We start from the raw sequence: 16,505 nt of genomic DNA, 5'->3' as shown, positions 1-16,505 counted from the left end.
GGGACTATAGGTGTGCACCACCATGCTGGGCTGATCTTTGTATTTTTTGTAGGGATGGGATCTCACCATCTTGCCCAAACTGGACTCGAACTCCTGGGCTCAAGCGATCTGCCCGCCTTGGCCTCCAAAAGTACTGGGATTAAAGGCATGAGCCACTGTGCCTGCTTGAGCATCCACAGAGATGGAAGGAAGTAAATGTTATTTCCAACTGGGAGCCAGTGTGGTAGGTTGGTGGTGAGAAGAAACATCAAGGAATAGGCTCGCAGATAAACTTCTCCTACCTCTGAGCTCTGGTTCTGGGATGCTCTTCTTCCAACTCTCACATGGCATCAGTGCTCAGCCTGAAAGGCATCTTCCCCAACGAGTCTCCTATGATCTCTCCTTCTGAGTAAGATTCTCCCGTTATTCTTTTTTTTTTTAATTAAAAAATGTTTAGTTTTTGTGGGTACATAGTAGGTGTATATATTTATGGGGCACATGAGATGTTTTGGTACAGACATATAATGCATAATATTCACATCACATGGAGAATGGGGTACCTATCCCCGCAAGCACTTATCCTTCATGTTATAATCAATCTAATGATAATCTAATATCCTTCATGTTATAACCAATCTAATGACATTCTTTTAGTTATTTTTAAATGTACAATTAAGTTATTGACTATAGTCATCATGTTATGTTGTCAAATAGTAGGTCTTATCCATTCTTTCTATTTATTTTTGTCCCAATCTCCTGTTATTCTCTATCAAAAGATCCTATTAATTTCTCCCCTAACAGTACATCACACTTGGTAACTACGTAATCAAATTATTTGTCTCACGTAAGCTGTTGCTAAAGAAATTAATCTCTACAGGTGACCATGAGTCTCTTTCACCTCTTTATTCCAAGCACTGAGCACACCATCTAACACTTACAGACATAGAATGAATATTTGTTGAACAAGGAAGTGACTAAATCAGATGGACTGGGTTATATGGAGATGGGCAGTGGGCAGGAGGAGAGAAAGGAGAGGCTATCTTGGCAGAGGAAATGTGTGCTTCTTCTGTATGGTGTCACCAAGACGGTTCAGCCTGGCTGGAGCACATGGAAGATGTAAATGAGTGGTAAGAGATAAGTTTGAAAAGGTAAATGAGGGCAGGAATGCTGGGCTATTGACTTTATGCTTGATTCTTTAGGTAAGGGAGGGTTTTTGAGCAGGTGATCGACATCATTCCCTTTGATCATCTTATGTCTTCAACCTACAGACTTGGGAGGAAGAGCATGTCTTTGCTTTAACTGCATCAAGTGTCAAAGCTATGATCTTTTGACCAGACCCGTGGACCCCAGAGAGAGTTGGTTGGAGCTGTCAGGGGCCTGGGATTTAAAGGGAAATGAGTTCCTATGACCTGCTGAGTCCTACAGTGTGAAGGTTCATATCAGGCCAAGCCCAGCAACTCAGATCAATTCAAGTCAACAGATTAAATGCCTCTAGGGTGTGTTCAGCCCTGTGGTGAAACACAAAATAAATCAAAAGCAGGGTTTCCCTGCCTTGAAGAGCAGGAGAGAGCTGTCTCTGATGAAATTGCTGGAGTAACCTCCCCACTTGAGGGGCTGCAAAGGACTCAGGCAAAGCTCAGGTGCACAGTACCTCTCCCCCTACAGAGCTGCCACCCTGGGGCCCAGGACATCGATTAGTGCCACTGTGGACCCCTGTGGTCATGGATCTATCCTGGACCAGACACAGCCCAAGAGGCAGTGTGAGAATGCCCCAGATGGGCAATTAGCTGGCCAGGGCACTCGAGCTGTCCCTAAGCATCGATGTTTCACTGGACAAGCCATTTTAATCATCAGAATGTGTTTATTATTGCAAAATATTGGGCATTTGTTAATTTATCAACTGCTTATTGCGTATCCACTAAACACTATGCTGAAGGAGCCCCAACTTTTTTGGGCTCATGTTAGAAACAAATGAGATAATGAATGGGAGATATGCCCCCCAACTGCAAATTCCTATACAGTGTCAACCATTTTTGGTTTGTAGAGGAGCGTACACAGCTGCCTGAGATAGCCTGGGAGTGTTGCATCTCATCCGGTCATAGAAAATACTGCTAAAAAGCCAGGACAGGTGGCACTCACTTGTAGTCCCAGCTAGTGAGGAGGCTGAAGCGGGAGAACAACTTGAAACCAGAAGTTTCAGTCCAGCCTGGGCAACATAGTGAGATCCCATTAGATCCCATTTATATTATATATAATATATATGTATATATACTGCTAAAATGCTATATTTGAATCAGGACTTTAAGACCTAAAACACAATGAAATATACAAACACAAAAGTTCATCAGATTTTTGGGACACTTTTTAAAGCTGGAAACTCAGAGTTTGATCCCCACATATAAAAATATTTATGTGGAGAAATGGGTTTATATTCTCATCCTTGACTTACAGAAACACTTTACTCCCAATACACTCCTGGCAATAAGAGCAGGTCCATTGGCCCCCATTTCCCATCTGCCGTGATCCCGTGATGACTTACTCTCCCAGAGCAGAGAACTCAGTTGTGGGGAAGTCTGAACAGGGTGGGGAGGAATGTTAGGTGAATGTTAGGCAAATGCAGAGCTCTGAGGTGAAGAGCTGAGTGAAAGCACTGAAGGGTGAAGAAGTGAGGTTTGTGGCTGTGAAAATGAGGGAAAAGGTACATCCTGGCTGCCGTTAAGCAGGCAGCTATTGGTGGCGAGCCTTCAACAGCCCAGCTGGCCCTTGAGAAACAATGCCTCTGAATGTAGCTTCACTGCTGGCCTCTGTGGTCGCGAAGCCCACTTCCCACCTGTTGGTGGGAACGTCGGCTTGCACACTTCTGTAGCCGGAGTTCCATGTTTACCGCTTCCTTCTCTCCCCCATCTCATTGACACTATGCTCTTGCTTCTGATGACATGACCCAAATCTAGCTGCGCTCTTTGATTGCGTAGCTCAGGTGCCTGTTCCTCCATAAGAGGTCTGTGGATAAAAGGCCTCTCTATGCAGCATCTTCATGATTTCTGGGGCTTGTAAGTGGCGACTTAAGTAGAAATATTAATATAACCTAGACCAGCATTTTTCAGCTTTGGCACCATTGACATTTGGGGTTGGATGATCCTTTGCTGTGGGGGCTTCCCTATGCACTGTAGGATGTTTAAGAGCATTCCCTACCTACTGGAGGCCAGTAGTACCCCCTCCCCAGGTGGTGACAAGGGAAAATGGCTCTTGATATTGCCAAATGTCCCCTGAGAGGCAAACCTTTGTCCTCCTCTGAAAACATCGAGCTATACAGATAAACTGGAATAACACTTTAGGGTAATCTTTAGTGCTTTGTCTCTGACATGACTTTCTGAGAAGGTAATTCAATTATTGCAATGATCTTAAGTACTCAAAGTATTAAAACTTCTGAAATCTTCAGCTATCTAATTGTGTTATACAGGGCAACCTTACTATAACTGTAAATTACATGCCCAGACAATACCACATTTGTTCCTCCAAAGTAGGCACCTAGAAAATATTTGTTAAGTGAATAAATTATGCTCTTTAAGAAAGGAAAACTACTTCATTTGCTTTTTTTTTTTTTTTTTTTTGAGATGTAGTTTTGCTGTCGTCGCCCAGGCTGGAGTGCATTGGCAAAATCTCAGCTCACTGCAACCTCCACCTCCTGGGTTCAAGCGATTCTCCAGCCTTAGCCTCCCAAGTAGCTGGGATTACAGGTGCCCACCACCACACCCGACTAATTTTGTATTTTTAGTAGAGACGAGTTTTCACCATGTTGGTCAGGCCAGTCTCGAACTCCTGACCTCAGGTAATCCATCCACTTCGGCCTCCCAAAATGGTGGGGTTACAGGCATGAGCTACCATGCCTGGACTTCATTTGCTTTTAACTCTGGCCCAAGGAGTCTTGAAACATATTTTTCTACCACATTAATCAGCACACCAAGAGCAGATGTGAACTGAGGACTCAACAGAATATGGACACTTTACATTCCGGTGCCAGCCACTGTAACCGCCAGTGGCTGAAGGTGATCTCTGGAGGCCATTTAAATCTGGTTTAAACAATATAATTTTTTTAAAAATTAAGGTTGCATTCTTTTTTGTTTTGTTTTTCAGATGGCGTCTTGCTCTGTCATCCAGGCTAGAGTGCAGTGGTGCAATCTTGGCTTACCGCAACCTTTGTCTCTGGGGCTCAAGAGATTCTCCCACCTCAGCCTCCTGAGTAGCTGGGATTACAGGTGTGCACCGCCATGCCTGGCTAGTTTTTTGTATTTTTAGTAGAGATGGAGTTTTGCCACGTTGTCCAGGCTGGTCTTGAACTACTGACCTCAAGCAATCCGTCCGCCTTGGCCTCCCAAAGTGCTGGGATTATAGGTGTGAGCCACCACGGTCGGCCACAATAGAATTTTCTTTTAGAAATCCTGCACTAGTCTCTTTCCTCCTCTTGATTTTCACAGCACGTCACTGGGCCTCTGCTGTATCATGGATCACTGTATTTAATGTGTTTTGTTTATGACTGATTTCCCTTAACAATCTGAGAACTCTTTGTGGGTCAGATAAATGTTTGATTCATCTTTTGTATTCCTCCAAGGGATACACACAAATTAAAGAAATACATATTTTTAGGCCAGGTGTGGTGGCTCACACCTGTAATCCCAACACTGTGGGAGGCCAAGGTGGGCGGATCACTTGAGGTCAGGAGTTTGAGACCAGCCTGGCCAACATGGCAAAACCCCATCTTTACTAAAAATACAAAAATTAGCTGGGCATGGTGGCAGGTGCCTGTAATCCCAGCTATTCAGGAGGCTGAGGCAGGTGAATTGCTTGAACCTGGGAGGCGAAGGTTGCAGGGAGCCGAGATTGCACCACTGTACTCCAACCTGGGAGACAGAGTGAGACTCCACTTCAAAAAAAATTTTTTTTTAATTAAAAAAAATACATATTTTTTAAACGTGCCCTTGCCTTTAAGGACTCAATTTCTCTTCTAAGTCAATTTTCTCAACTACAGGCCAATGCCTGGGTTTTAATGTTTTCAGTCTGAAAGGATCAGCACCAAGTTCTTCATTGTTCCCTGATTTATACGTGATACTCCCCAAGAGATATTTGTGTATGACCATAGATCTCACGCATGGTAAAGAATTAAATAAACGCCATTTAAGCTGTCGCCGGTGCCAAGATCTGTGACTGGCACTCAAATCCTTCTTAGACTTTTCCTTTTCCTCTTAAACGGTAATGAGATCTCTCCTTGAGTGCCACTTTGCCTTGATTTTGAAATTTGGCATTTAATGTAATTGTGATTTTAAAAATCCATCAAGAGCAGGGATACGGCTCATGTCAGTGAGAGATGTTAGGCGTCAGTGCTTGGCACGCTGAACCTCCCCGCTGAATCTAATGGGTGGTGTTTGAATGGGGGTGGAGGACCCAGGAGGCAATTCCAGCCGACAGTAGGTTGCTGACCACTCTGAAGAGCAGAATAGCTGAAGTGCTTTCTCCGCCCACCTCCCACTGTCCCTTTCCAGGGTAGCGGAAAGCAAGTCTTCAAACTGGCTACAAGCTACACTAAGTAGGTCTTAAGGTCAAAATCTGATACAGAAGAGGGAGTACTGATTCAGGGTTTTCTTTGCACACCTCATTCTTTGGATAAAGGCCTATTGCACTTTATATAAATCTACCCTAAGATCATGCTCGCACCAAAGAAGTTTTGTTCACGAAGTGTGTCAATGGTAAGTAATTGAACAGAGAAAAAGGGTGATAGGTAGATCTATAGCTGGACATAGAAACAGACGCACACAGAAGCCAGCACAAAAATTGCCAGTCTCTCCTTGAGTGACTCTGAGAAGTACCAGCTGCTGCCTGACTCCCCCATGCTATGTGGGTGGGAAGGATATGAGGACCCAACTATTAAAAACATCACAACAAAATGTACCCTTAGTTGGTCCTAAGGAGTTATAGAAAAAGCTCCTCTAATTGACCACATCAGAGCAGATTTTGAACTTCTTGCATGAAAACAACTTACCATTCCTGGTGATAACACCATTTACAATGAGGTTTTACTCTTAAGTGTTCAGGAATAATAGACACAGTGTTTTTAAATAAGTGGTTGCAACAGGCAGGCCGTGTTTTCGAAAGCATCGTTGGCTCTCCTTTTAGAAAGGTAGGTTGCTGCTCTGCTGGAAAAGTGAGACTGGCTCTCATGAAATTTCTTTCAATCAACAGTGTCTGAGAGGGATTTTTCTTTTTTGGCACTTGAATGGTATATATGTAAAAAGAAAAAAGTTTCCTTTATAGAGGTACAAAAATATATCCTTTACCCTGAGCATGCTATTTGATTGAAGTTACCTTTGTGAATTCAACTGAGTTTTGTTATGTTTACAAATTGAATATTTTTTTTTACATCTGACTCCTCTAAAAATTTGCTGTAGTTGAACAATTTATCACTATGAGTCTTGTTCAGATGTTATAAATCAACAAAGAGCATGATTATCTGGTAATATCTATGTGTTTGGATTAAGTAAACAAAATTGGTGAACTAAGGAGGTGTTATTCTTAGGAAAATGAGAAAAGAAAAAAATGGAAGTAGATAGTAATCTATGATATCCGTATTTTACTTTGATATTCACCTATACTTGTAATGCTTACTAAATAAAATATACTCTGTTAGTAGATAATAATTATTTTCTGGCTAATCATATTTTATCATAGTTTAGTATCCATCATCATTTGAACTCTGGAATATCTAAATTTGTACAATAAGGAACTTTGCTAAAATTGTGGGGGGAACTGATGAAAATTTACTTTTAGCTTATTTCACATTGATTAAATGAGTTCTTATATGAGAATTGTTATAAAAGATTATTGGTGAATTATCAGGGCACATTGAAGAGGTTTATTTAGGTAATACCTGCATGGCAACCACAAACTCCCATAGAATATTCCTCGGGGCCACTGTGGGGAATCGACTGGGCTGCATGGATCACTGAGCTCATTTGGTACGACATTTCTTAAATAGTCAGGCTCACAAAGCAAGAGATAAATCAGCTGTGGAAAACTGTATCTCATCAATAACATCATAATTGGAAAGGATTTCCATCAAAAGATCTGAAAGCACCTATAGTCTGATCAGGCTCAGTTTAGAGATACACACAGCAGATGAATGGGGTACGATGCACTTATATGATGTTGAAACCCAAGAGTCAAGGTCAGAGAATTCTGAGTTGCTGCCTCTACACAACGCTAAGAATATCAGTCTTGGTTATTCAAAGCCATCTCTGCCTACTCTATTATTTCCCAGGAAAATGGTTCATTTATTCATGCATTTTTTTTTTTTTTGAGATGGAGTCTCATTCTGTCACCAGGCTGGAGTGCAGTGGTGCACTCTTGGCTCGCTGCAATGTCCACCTCCTGGGTTCAAGTGATTTCCCTGCCTCAGCCTCCTGAGTAGCTGAGACTACAGGTGTGCACCACCACGTCCGGCTAATTTTTTGTATTTTAGTAGAGACGGGGTTTCACCATGTTGGCCAGGATGGTCTTGACCTCCTGACCTCGTGATCCGCCCGCCTTGGCCTCCCAAAGTGCTGGGATTACAGACGTGAGCCACCGCGCCCAGCCTATTCATGCATTTAACACATACTTAATGGAACTTTTTCTATATACTTGCCATGTTTCCTGCCAGTGTCAGCAAGTGGAATTATCACAGTCCTTTTAGTAGCAGAGTTCGCTGAAGCTAGACATGACCATCCCTTCTAACCCTCCTGTTTATCAGGCATATTTACCTCTGGTAATCTTTCCTAAAGCAGAAATTTCTAGTCAGAACCTAACAAGAAAGATGACTTCAACAGAAAACTGGCAATTGGCTACGTTTCCTAGAGGTAAAGCTTTCAACATTCATTGCACCTCCCTAAATCTTATTGCAGTGTGATCAGAGAGGTAGGATCTGGTATGCTTGAATTGTGGCTGCTCCATTTAAAAAGAAAAATTCTTGGCATTGCCTTTAAGAACATTGATGATATCTGCACGCTACCCAAAAAGTCTTAGGATTGAAAGTTCAAAACAGAAACCTGCTATAGGACATGGTGCTCTTGTGAAATAATTATCTCGAATAATAGTAATAGGCACAAATTATTGTGTTATATACAAAGGTATCTTCATTTATTTATTTATAGACATGGGGTCTCGTTTTATCACCTGGGCTGGAGTACAGTGGCAGGATCATGGCTTACTGCAGCCTTGACCTCCAGGACTCAAGCGATCCTCCTGCCTCAGCCTCTCGAGTATCTAGGGCTATAGGAACATGCCCCCACACCTGGTTATTATTATTATTATTATTATTATTATTATTATTTAGTTTTTGTACATCTGGGGTCTTGCTATATTGCCCAGGCTGGTCTCAGACTCCTGACCTCAAGTGATCCTCCCGCCTCAGCCTCCCAAAGTGCTGGGATTACTATGCTTGGCCTAAAGGTACTTCTACAATGCACAATTTATTGAGCATTAGTTTACAGATACCTTAGTACATTGATCAAATTTTGTCCTCATAAAACAATAGTAGGGAGGTATATTATTTGTGTTGTACAGATTAAGAAACTGAGATATAAAAAAGATAATATTTCCAATTTGTAAGAATTAGAAAGTGACAGAATAAGAATCTGAATCTCATTCAGTTAGTTCCAAGGCCCATGCTATCTTCATGATTTAAAATGGCACCTCATGTAGCATTATATTTATTTATTTTTACTGAGTAGAAAACTGAAAGCAAAAAGGTATCACATGTTTTAAAAAAAAACTGTATAATACCCTAGGGAATACTTTCTCTGATTCCTGAGTTAATAAACAGAAGCTTTTGTCCCCTTGCCTCTGGTCATCTTGCTTTGCTCTTCTCCTGTTTTCTGTTGATGGTTCACTGTGGCCTCGACCTCCTGGGCTCAAGTGATCCTCCCATCCTGGCCTCCCAAGCAGCTGGGACTACAGGCACATGCCAACATATCTGGTTACTTTTAGATTTTTTTGTAGAAATGAGGTTTCACTATATAACCCAGTTGGTCTCAAACTCCTGGGCTCAAGCGATCGTCCCACCTACGCGTCCCAAAGTGCTGGGACCACAGGCATGAGCCACTGTGCCCTGCCTAGATTTTAAGTCTGTGAGGTTAATGCTTTATATCTGATCACAGACTAAACTGAAATAATAAATTTCAGAGCAGTGCTTTTTAAAATGTTTCAAAGTGAGTTTGTCAACAACCTCTCTGCCTTAAATAGTTATTTCTGCCATTTTTTCACTATCCTTGGGACAGCCCCAACAAGTCCATTTTGCTCACTCTATAACCTCCCAATGTAGAGTAAATCGTGATTCAACTTCGATTCACCCTTAAAAAAAGCAATGACCTAACAAAGGAGAATTTTTTCTAAACTTCGGTCTTCTGTTCCTGTTCTTTCAGGAAGAAAATCTGTTTAGCCTCTTAATCCTTTTTTTTAATCAATGCTAGGATACAGACATGGACATCGTACTTAGAAATTCACTTCTACAAAGTCAGATCCAAACATTCACAATCAAAGCATTCAGTCAGCCTGAACACTTCCCTGGGTACAGACCCTCCTCAGGATTCTCTGAAATCAGACTGAAGACTTCAGAAAGTTACAGTCTGGAGGCATTGAACCACACTCCTCACACCCAGGCTCAGAGATAGATAGCCCTGCTCGTTCAGAAGGACAGGACTAAGAAGTAGAGTGAAAAACTATCACCGTGTCCCACAGATTTAAAACTCTAACTTTTCCCTTGCACCAAATGCTGTGTTTGCAAAACACCGAAACATCCAGATGAAAAGTCAAATCTGCAGTCAGCCATTCTGATTTTTGTTCTACAAGACAACAAACATAGAGATACTTGTGATCATCAGAGAGGCTTACGATGTTTTTTGACATTGTTAATTTATGCCGTTTCTTTCATCCCGTCCACTTCTTTGATTATGCGCTAGATAGTGATATATCAGCTTCCAATCCCTGTTGAGGCCAGGAGGGACTATCCATCTTGAGTATCACGTGGGCTCTCTGATTTCCCTTTCCCTTTCCCTTTTGGTCAATATGGCAGGAAAAAGAAATAAGAATTTTTATTCAAGCCAAAGACTTTGCAATCTTGAGTTCCATTTTGTAAAGGCCCGGGAAAGGGTGGAGCTTACTGACAAAAAATGATAGCCTTGGCTAATCTGGAGATTTCCATTATTTATGATATTCCTTTTCTCCATTTTGAAAACAGACCACGTAACATTTCACATGTTTTCTATCCTCTTCACCACCTCTCGTAAACAAGAGCAGGATTCTTTGCCATGGAAATTGTGTGATCTTTCGTTCTCAGTGCCACTTTTTGGAAAACATTATTTTGTCATATTTTAATTTAGGACATGTTTCTGAGTATTTGTTAGGCTTAGTTAAAATATCTGGGTGACCTTAGGACATACGAAGTATATTCATAATCACGCTGGAAAGCATTAGTTAAAATGTATGCAGTAAGAGCATACCCACTAGATCTGCTCTAAATCAGGAGAGGTACACTCAAGGAATCTTCCTCAATAATATAGTTTGAAGAAATTCTTTTGAAATGTTTTCCTTTCTTTTTGTTGGTGTGTGTTTTTTCTTTTCTTTTTTTGTGCTTTTCCAAGGTTAGAAAGCGTATTGTTGTTCTCCTTGCTTTTGGAAGAGCTTGGTGGTATGTGGATGGTAACTTTTGTTTCCTCATCAAGAGATATACTTAGATGTGCATTTTAAAGGTAGTAGCCTACCTTCATAGCTGCAACCATCACATAAGAAAATTTATCCTTCAATGTGTATCTCAGAGGAACACTATAACATTCAAGCTTCTATATTAGCTATTAAAGACGAACTGCTTGTCCTAGAGAAGCTCCCAGTGTGGGAAGCGTGGAATTCACGAACTGGCAAGAGAAGGATTTGAAGAGAGAGAACTTACAAGACAAGGGGAGGATGGCGTGTTTTATTATAGTGGCTTTTGTAGGGAGCGCTTTTTCTAAGGCGAAATGCCTAAGACCTGAAGGAATCTCATCACCAGTGGGCTTCGGAGAGTCAAGGATTACTTTTGCACTGAATATTGAGTTATATTTTTATAGCAGAAAACACACAGGTGATTACATTTCAGCTCAGAGTGCCTGAAATTAGGTGCGTGGCTCCCATTAGTAATAAGAGGAACTGTGCACCTAATTCCCCAGATACTTCAATAATAATTTATCCTAAAAATTTAATTTATTTGAAGTCTATGATAAAACTAGACAGATAGGTTTTTCACAGTGTATGCTTGTGTCAGGATTCACATTTGAATGAAAAGAGAAGTCACGAGGAGGATTTGAGGAAAATATCAGCAGAGCAACTTAGATAAATCATCACTTATCTAGGTTATGTGTATATTGCATGCACATTTCTAGGGTCTTGGTTTCTACAGGCAGTTGTGCAAAATATAGTGCAAAAATTCTTACAGAGGAGCTTAAAAGAACAATAACTGGAGAAATACACAATGGTAAATTATTAAAATCTACTTTGCATTACCTGTTTTAGCTTAACGTAAAAGTCTCACCATTACCTAAATTGAGATCAAGGGAAGAGAGATACCCTGTATACTGAAGATGGCACATAACATAGCTAGCTATTCATTCCAGAGTTTTATTTTCATTTTGATTAATTACTCACTGGGCATGTAAGAATGTGTATGTGTGCATGCAGGAATGCTTATTAAAGTTCTCTCTTACCCCCTTTCTCTGAGATGCCCTTAGGGGAAACGTAAAAACGCAGTGCCTGAGATGGATATTAAAATAAAACAATAGTAGTTGCTGCTATTTTATGCAAAATTACACCACAATTTTATTCTTTTAAAAAAAGATGACCTTCTATCTTATCTTCTCTCTTCTTAAATGGAATAGCAAAAAACTCTTTTTGCAATACTGAATTAGTGTCAGCTTCACACACCACACACACACACACAATAACTTGTTTTGGACAGAAAATTAATTCAGATCCAGTAACTTGAATGCAAAATAGTATCAGTGACAAAACCACAGTTATTATCATAGACTCTTAAGATGTATGCATGCCTTCTAAACTTCTGACAAGATTTTAAAAACTTAATATATTGTCTTTGAATGAATAGCATCAAAAAGAAATATGCTCATATAACTCAATTTCTCTGATGTAAAAATGTTAACATTCCTACATATTCATATTTTATAATTATTTTGTAATTTATTTAGAAAGTCCTTTACTTCATGAAAACTTTTTGCTAAATTTTGTGTTAAAATAAGAAACACACCATCGATTAGGAGAAAGCAAAGAAATTCAGAGTTCAACCCATTAAGCCCAAGGAGTCAGGACCTTTGCGAATGACTTCCTCTAGGACACTGGATCTTCTAGGCATGTTACTGTACACTCATCCTGAGCGGGACACTTAGCAGATTTTCTCTTGTAAATTCTTTTGTAGCTTCCTGGTAGAAGACACTTTCCATTTTGTGGAAAGTCCTCAGAATATGGTTTTAAATGAATCTGTTCACAAGGTTCAAAGGCTTTAAATTACTAGACCATGGTTACCATTGAGAAAATGCATTGAGCTATATCAAGGAGAGAAAAAAAAGTAACCAGGTACAAGTTTAATTCTCTAAGGTTGACATGTAAGTGCTGATCAGAAAGGATTAAGACTTCCTGAGAACAAGGGAACTCCCCAACAAATCACTTCCAAACTGAGGAAAGCACGTGTGTGTGCATGCACACACACATACTACACCACACCATACACACTCTATAATCCACTGTAATCAGTCTGTCCTATCCTGGTAGAAAATTCTTTCTAGTCAAAATGCAGAGATTCTTTACTTTTGAATGTCCTCATTCATCTGATTTTCCAGAAAAAGAAAAGCCTGTAGAAATAGTATGAGAACCAGATTAATTATACTTTTTGGAATCATTTACCTACAGCTAGTTCATGAAGGGTAATAGCATAAGTAATGGACTGCAAAGTAAACTGTAGCTTCGTGAAAGTAACTCATTTTGTCAAGACTAACAAGCTGCATATTTGAAGAAGCCTCTAAGACTGGAGGCATTTTGGTTCCTGGGACTTACCTTCTCTTCTTTAAACAGGTCTTTAGTTCTCTTGCTTGAACAGAAATTCTAAATCACTGTATCTTAGAAGAGCAGGAAATCTAGAATAAAATAAATAAAACACATAAACTGGAAGAAAATTTAATAAGATGGTTTATATGAATAATTTTAGTTCTAATACTTTTTAAAAATTATCAGCTGTATTATAGGAAGGGATTACTATTGATTTATTACAATTATAGAGAAAAGATTATTAATAACCATAGGAACAAGGTTTGTAGGCTACCCAAGCAGTGTGTTGAGCTGAGCTTTATTTTATGTGTTCACATAGAGTCTTTGCTTTTTTTCCAGTAGTTTAAAATGAATAAATTTATATGGCTATTTATCATTACAAAAAGTGAAATGTTCAAGAATTTACCTAAGCCCTGCCACCTTTCTATCTTGTTTAAAGGCCCTCGCATCCCTGTCCCTGTTGCAAATCCCAGTGACATGTTATAGTAATTAGATCAAGGCTACGTTGAAGATCTGTAACATGTGTAGGGATAGACACGCACATACACATACATACATGACACACACAGCACGGGATAGCCTGGAATAGACTTTCTTTCTTCTCTTTCTTCTAATTAGATCTTAGGTTACATTGTGTCCCTAGAGCCCAGGATTAGGTTCACTACAGTGTGAACTTACAAATATTTGTTTCTGGTAATATTGAGGAAAAAAAATGCAGGAGTTTCCTATTTTTGCATGTCACTCAGTCATTTTAAACCACAATCACAGCAAAAGTAAACCAATGCCTTGAGTTCTCATTTTAGCAATTCAGTCTTTTGGAGTAGTTTCCAGTGTCAAACAGTGAGTCCCATTTTCTCTGTCCCCCTTCTTTCCCTAATCCTCACCTTACATTAAGAAACAAAAAAAATGAACACAAGAACATACAAACAACAACAAAAAACCATGGAGGATTTAGGAGAGGCAAAGAGAAGGAGTAAGAAATTACTTTTAGGTTTGAACCTTGTTCACTAAGAGATAATCAATATGATTATCAGAAAAATGGAAACTGGGAGAAAACTAGTTTTTCAGAAATCTGGGCTGGGTGTGGTGGCATGAATGAAATTGGTGACTTGGGAAATTGAGAAGTGTGAAAAAGGACCGGAGAGGCTGATTGGGTGTTATAAGTAGATGAGCACAAAAGATTAAACAGAAATCTAGGGAGATAGAGTAGAATAGGTATATTCTAGACCTTGTTGGGAGGTTTCCATGGTTTTCCCAGGAAATTCTGTGTAAGCCACTAACTGAGAAATAACCCAAGGTGGGAATTTGCTTTGCAAAAAACTGGAAAGTCAAGAAGGCACAGAAGATATGGGAAAGAGTGAAGGAATAGATGACTTTGGAAACCGGACTGTGTTCAATTGATTGATTAAGCCCTTTCCTCCCTTTCTCCCTTCCTTCTCCCTCTTCTCTCCTCTCCTCTCCTCTCCTCTCCTCTCCCCCCTCTTCTCCCCCCCCCCCCTCCCCTCCCCTCCCCCCCCCTCCCCTCCCCTCCCCTCCCCTCCCCTCCCCTGCCTTCCCCTCCCCTCCTATCGCCTCACCTCTCTGCCTCACCTCAGCCTCCCCTGCCCTCTTCTCCCCTTGCCTCCCCTTCCGTCCCCTCCTGTCCCCTCCTCTTGTTTCCTCTCCTCTCCTTTCCTTTTCTCCCTCCCTCGCTTCCCAACTTCCTCCTTCTCTTTCTTCAATTATTAATTTATTTAACTGATGTTTGCTGAGCACTTTTTATTCGTTTAAGCATTGTGCTGGGTACCAGACAGGGACAGGAAAGTGGCTCTAAGATAAAGAATCTGTGGAGGGAATGAGGTTACTTCTTGGGCTTTTTTCTTCACGATCATATCAGTGACAATCGTCTATTCCAGGCTATCTCGTGCTGTGTGTGTGTCATGTAGGTATGTATATGTGCATATCTATCACTACACATATGTTATAGTATCATTCATGTTTGTCTTCTCTTTTGCATTAATTCTTCTGATTTTTTCTTTTTTTAATTTTTTTTATTATTACTATACTTTAAGTTTTAGGGTACATGTGCACAATGTGCAGGTTTGTTACATATGTATCCATGTGCCATGTTGGTGTGCTGCACCCATTAACTCATCATTTAGTATTAGGTATATCTCCTAATGCTGTCACTCCCCCCTCCCCCCACCCCACAACAGTCCCCGGAGTGTGATGTTCCCCTTCCTGTGTCCATGTGTTCTCATTGTTCAATTCCCACCTATGAGTGAGACATGCGGGTGTTTGGTTTTTTGTCCTTGCGATAGTTTACTGAGACTGATGATTTAGTTTCATCCATGTCCCTACAAAGGACATGAACTCATCATTTTTTATGGCTGCATAGTATTCCATGGTGTATATGTGCCACATTTTCTTAATCCAGTCTATTGTTGTTGGACATTTGGGTTGGTTCCAAGTCTTTGCTACTGTGAATAGTGCCACAATAAACATATGTGTGCATGTGTCTTTATAGCAGCGTGATTTATAATCCTTTGGTATACCCAGTAATGGGATGGTTGGGTCAAACGGTATTTCCAGTTCTAGATCCCGGTGAAAGCCACACTGACTTCCACAATGGTTGAACTAGTTTACAGTCCCACCAACAGTGTAAAAGTGTTCCTATTTCTCCACATCCTCTCCAGCACCTGTTGTTTCCTGATTTTTTAATGATGGCCATTCTAACTGGTGTGAGATGGTATCTCACTGTGGTTTTGATTTGCATTTCTCTGATGGCCAGTGATGATGAGCATTTCTTCATGTGTTTTCTGGCTGCATAAATGTCTTCTTTTGAGAAGTGTCTGTTCATGTCCTTTGCCCACTTTTTGATGGGGTTGTTTGTTTTTTTCTTGTAAATTTGTTTGAGTTCATTGTAGATTCTGGATATTAGCCCTTTGTCAGATGAGTAGGTTGCAAAAATTTTCTCCCATTCTGTAGGTTGCCTGTTCACTCTGATGGTAGTTTCTTTTGCTGTGCAGAAGCTCTTTAGTTTAATGAGATCCCATTTGTCAATTTTGGCTTTTGTTGCCATTGCTTTTGGTGTTTTAGACATGAAGTCCTTGCCCACGCCTATGGCCTGAATGGTATTGCCTAGGTTTTCTTGTAGGATTTTAATGGTTTTAGGTCTAACATTTAAGTCTTTAATCCATCTTGAATTAATTTTTGTATAAGGTGTAAGGAAGGGATCCAGTTTCAGCTTTCTACATATGGCTAGCCAGTTTTCCCAGCACCATTTATTAAATAGGGAATCCTTTCCCCATTGCTTGTTTTTGTCAGGTTTGTCAAAGATCATATAGTTGTAGATACGCAGCATTATTTCTGAGGGCTCTGTTCTGTTCCATTGATCTATGTCTCTGTTGTGGTACCAGTACCATGCTGTTTTG

The 16,505-nt window shown here is 40.3% G+C and overlaps 1 protein-coding gene across 1 annotated transcript in view; it reads right to left on the bottom strand.

Moving 5' to 3' along the window:
* Positions 1-16,505, bottom strand: part of TENM3 (teneurin transmembrane protein 3) — a 1,044,221-nt gene that overhangs the window by 735,114 nt on the left and 292,602 nt on the right. Inside the window, exon 3 of the mRNA XM_058436908.1 lies at positions 13,102-13,181. The gene's annotated coding sequence lies outside the window, so the exon portion shown is untranslated. The remainder of the gene's footprint in view (positions 1-13,101; positions 13,182-16,505) is intronic.

Source organism: Hylobates moloch, unplaced genomic scaffold (genome assembly GCF_009828535.3).
Source record: "Hylobates moloch isolate HMO894 unplaced genomic scaffold, HMol_V3 SCAFFOLD_3, whole genome shotgun sequence".
Taxonomy (NCBI): Eukaryota; Metazoa; Chordata; class Mammalia; order Primates; family Hylobatidae; genus Hylobates; species Hylobates moloch.
The sequence above is the reverse complement of the archived record's forward strand: the minus strand, read 5'-3'. Positions and strand labels throughout refer to the sequence as shown.